Here is a 5,063-nt window from a genome sequence, read left to right as displayed (position 1 = left end):
TGAAAAACCACAGGAGAAAAAAAAACAGAAAAAAAGGGGGGGAAAATGAACATAGTATGTATTAGTTTATAATTATTCTCCATACTTCTGTTTTTGGATGCAGGTGGTGTTTTCTATCCAGAGTTTATTGGAATTGCCTTGAATCACTGAACCACTGAGGAGAACAAAGTCTTTCATAGTTAATCAGTGCACAATCCTGCTGTTACTGTGTACACTGCATTTTTTGTTTTACTTGTTTCACTCAACATCAGTTCATGTAAATCTTTCCAGGCTTTTCTAAAATATGTTTGTTCATCTTTTTTTTTAACAGAACAGTAATATTCTATGACTTTCCACAAGTTGGACAGCTATTCCCTAACTGATGGGCGATTATTCATTTTCTAATTCTTTGCCACCACAAAAAGAGCTGCTACAATTTTTTTTCATTTGTGGGTCCTTTTCCCTCTTTAATGATTTCCTTGGGATACAGACCCAGTAGTAAACTTTGCAGAGCTTTATAGCCCTTTGAGCATAGTTCCAAATTGCTCTCCAGATTGGTTGGGTTATTTCACAACTCTACCAACAATACATTAATGTCTCAGTTTTCCCACATTCCCTCCAACATTTATCATTATCTTTTCCTGTCATCTTAGCCAATCTGAGAGGTGTAAGATTGTACCTCACAGTTAGTTTTTTCCTGATCAATAGTGACTTAGAACATTTTTATATGAGTATAGATAGCTTGGATTTCATCATCTGAAAATTATTTATATTCTTTAATTGGGAAAACAGCCTATATTTCTGGCTGCTTTCTTTTTTTTTTTTTTATTTAATAGCCTTTTATTTACAGGATATATACATGGGTAACTTTACAGCATTAACAATTGCCAAACCTCTTGTTCCAATTTTCACCTCTTACCCCCCACCCCTCCCTAAATGGCAGGATGACAGTAGATGTTAAATATATTAAAATATAACTTAGATACACAATAAGTATACATGACCAAAACATTATTTTGCTGTACAAAAGAATCAGACTCTGAATTATTGTACAATTAGCTTGTGAAGAAATCAAAGATGCAGGTGTGCATAAATATAGGGATTGAGGAATTCAATGTAATGGTTTTAGTCATCTCCCAGAGTTCTTTTTCTGGGTATAGCTAGTTCAGTTCATTACTGCTCCATTAGAAATGATTTGGTTGATCTCGATTGCTGAGGATGGCCTGATCCATCAGAACTGGTCATCATCTAGTATTGTTGTTGAAGTATATAATGATCTCCTGGTCCTGCTCATTTCACTCAGCATCAGTTCGTGTAAGTCTCTCCAGGCCTTTCTGAAATCATCCTGTTGGTCATTTCTTACAGAACAGTAATATTCCATAATTTTCATATACCACAATTTATTCAGCCATTCTCCAACTGATGGACATCCATTCAGTTTCCAGTTTCTAACCACTACAAAAAGGGCTGCCACAAACATTCGTGCACATACAGGTCCCTTTCCCTTCTTTATAATCTCTTTGGGATATAATCCCAGTAGTAACACTGCTGGATCAAAGGGTATTCTGGCTGCTTTCTTGACAAAGTAAATAAAATTGATTAAAATTTACTTAGAAACTCAGAGATTTTCACACTTTATTATATATTTAAAAGAATAGCAAGTTTTACATATAAGATTTATAATTTCATGTATAATCATTTTTTATGCTACTATGATATTGGAAATGCTTGTTCAGAATAAAATAAATAACATTTTTAATTAAAAAAGGAAACTATCAGCCTCAGCTTCCTCAGTAACTGGGATTATAGACATATGTCACCACACCCAACACTTCTTTATAACTCTCAAAGAACTATAAAATATCAGCTATTATAATTATTATTACCTCCTACAGAGATAACATATAAACCTTATATAAATAGCTCCATTTTGGATCACTGATATAGCAGTATAGTTGAAGTCAGGAAGACTTCACTTATTTGCTGTGTGACTTTGGTCAAGTTATCTAATCTTTCCAGGCTTCACTTTTCTCATCTGCAAAAATTAAGAGAGTCGGACATAATGACTTCTGGTACTTTCTAATTCTATATTTATGATGTGATATTATCAGCGAAGTATTATTTGTGATTTGGAAACAAGCAGCAAGAAGAGTTGAATTTCTGCTTAGTGTATATTCTCCAACCTTTACAAAATATGTGGGTGCCCATCTGGAAGGAGAGAAGCTTGACAGATGACCATATTTGCCCCTCAAACAAAGGAGAAATGTTTCTTTTTGCCCCCAGTCAAACTTGGGTGAGCATCTTGTAAAACTCACAAGGTCTTTTTTACATTTGGCCGTGACCTGCAGGGGGATAATTCTCTGGAGAAGTCTAGCTTGTTGACAAGTTATCTGAAATGCCCTCTCAGTGAAGGAAGGCAAAATAGAAAGCTAAAAAAGAATTTCACTTCTTCCCAGAAATTCCCTCCACTGCCCCCTTCTTTCCCATTCAATCCTCCTAGCACACACATGCTCTGTTCTCCCAGCCCAGACTTTACCTTTATCAAGTTTGATAGAAAAGCTATACCAATGAAGCATCCTGAAGTAGCAGGAATTATACTTTATTTAGGGAAACCAGGTTTGAATTCTTCTTCTGATACTATATATGTGGCCCTGGCAAGTAAGTATCTTACAATCTTAGAGTAAGAAAGGGTCTCAGAGATCATCAGATCCCAATTCCTTCATTTTAAGGATGCAAAAACTGAGACTGAAAGAATCAGAGAGAGAGTAAATTTCTAAAGGCAGATTTAAATTAGATTTGAACTTGTCTCTTTGCCTTCTCATCCATTATGTCACTTAGCTACTTCTGATAAAACAGTTTTGTCTAAGCCATAGTTTCCTATCTACAAAAGAGAGAATTTCTCAATGGCCTCTAAGATATTTTCCAGTTCTAAATCTATGAACCCATGAATCTTGGTTTTCCCATTTATTACCCATACCTTCATTTTGTTGTTGTTTAGTCATTCAGTTGTGTTTAACTCTTTGTAAGGAAACTAGGTATAAGCAATCAAGAGAGACAGAGACACAGAGAGAAAGAGAGAGAGACAGAGAGGGAGACAGAGAAAGAGAGAGAAAGAGAAACAGAGAGGCAGAGAAAGAGGGAGACAGAGAGACACAGAGAGAGACAGAAACAGAGACAGACAGACAGACAGACAGAGACAGAAACAGAGACAGACAGACACACAGACAGAAAGAGAGAGAGAGAGAAAGGTAGAAAGAGAGAAGCAGAGAGAGAATTAATAGAGGATAGACACTAGAATTGGGGAAAATTGGGCAAGATTTCCTATGGAAGAAAGAATTTTAGTTTGGATTTGAAGGAAGTGAGTCACATGGGTAACAAACAGCAGAGCCAGCGCTGAAACCAGGTCCATGGACTCCAGATCCTTAGCTGCATGTAAGATCTCATGATTCAGAGGCTAGAGGGAAAAAGTGACTTTCATTGTTCTCCTAGTCAAAGAGGTTTGGGGTGGCATGCATCCATCAGTGCAGACACAGTCTGGGAAATCCTGATAGACTGGATGGGATCCAAGAATGGTTCCTCCTGACCAAGTTTAGCTGACAGCTACCACAACAATCTCTGTATATACCCACAAGGCCTAATTGCCACCAGAAGATCCCTGCTCTCCCTCCAAGGTCATCTGATCCTCTTTAGGATAAAAAAAAATTTCTCAGCCGTTTGTGGAGGAAAATGACCCTCCCTGTTTCAGTGCCATGAGTAATGCTAGATTTATTCATCTTCTAAGAGCAGAAGTGCATTTGTGCTCAGTTGAACCTAGCAATGAAAAAATACATAAGTACATATGTGAAAAATACAAGGTCAAAGGATTTCCTTTGAACATCATTTTCCATCTCATGCTATGCCAGACAATTTTTAATGTTGAATACCCCTGCAAACTTTGCCCCAACAAGTTGTGAAAGCGTAATGGGTATAATCAGGGGAAGGATCCCATCCCCAAACTTTGGCTAGTGTTCCCTGCCTTGGAATATGCCTGAAGGTGGGCCCCTTCCAGTGATATGTGTACTCTTCTTGCAGCTGGGCTCTGTCAGAAAATCCCATGGCCCCTATGACAGCCGCCGGGAAGAGGGATGAACCAAAGAAGGTTGATTACTGAAGCAAAAAGAACCACACACTTGGTAGACCTTAAAAGGAGTGACTCCTCCTTCTGGAGCTGTTTTCTTTCTCCTTTTAAATGTGGGATTTCTCCCTGAGATTTTCTATGAAAGATAAGGTTGGGGAGGTAAATCCCCGCCCCCCCCCCCGGAAGAATCAGTAACTGGTCAGTATGTGGGCTTGGAGCTTTTGTGCTCTTGAGGGGGAGGGGGCAAGAAGATTCTTCTCATGTCCAGAAGTTCTGATTGTTACAAAATATAATGAAAATAAAATACATACAGGGATCAGAAAAAGAGGGCAGCTAAATGGCACAGTGGGAAAAGTGCCAGATCTGGAATTAGGAAGTTTCATCTTCCCAAGATCAAATCTAGCTTCAGATATTTATTAGTTGTGTAACTCTGGGGAAGTCACCTCACACTGTTGGTCTCCTTTTCCTCATCTGTAAAATGAGCTGGAGAAAAATTGCAAAACACTCCCCCAAAAACCCAAATGGGATCACAAAGAGATAGACATGACTGAAAAATGATTGAATAACAACATGAGCAAAGATATAAAAAAGAGAAAATGCAAGACATAAGGATTAACAGAATGGAGGAAAACTTGTCTAGAATTTAGAGCACATGAAATAACTGTGTAAAGGTAGGAGGACTTTCAATTGATAGCAGAATAAAAATTGAAAATTTCTTTAATACACAAAGAAGAGAGAGTGAAGGATTGGGCAGGAAGAGAAGGATTGCAGAGGAGGACTTGAAGAAGAAAAAACAATTAGAAGGTTAATATAATAGTATAAGTAAGAAATGACGAGATTCTGAATTAGAAGAATACTGGAAAATTTTTAGCAATCATCTCTCAGAAAATAAATTTATGCATGATACACTTTTAAGTTTAATCTGTGCTCCTAATATTTAATTCATCACTTTCTTATATCAAGTTAA

This window comes from Sarcophilus harrisii, chromosome 1, assembly GCF_902635505.1.
Source record: "Sarcophilus harrisii chromosome 1, mSarHar1.11, whole genome shotgun sequence".
NCBI classification, from domain to species: Eukaryota; Metazoa; Chordata; class Mammalia; order Dasyuromorphia; family Dasyuridae; genus Sarcophilus; species Sarcophilus harrisii.
This window is presented reverse-complemented; position numbering follows the sequence as displayed.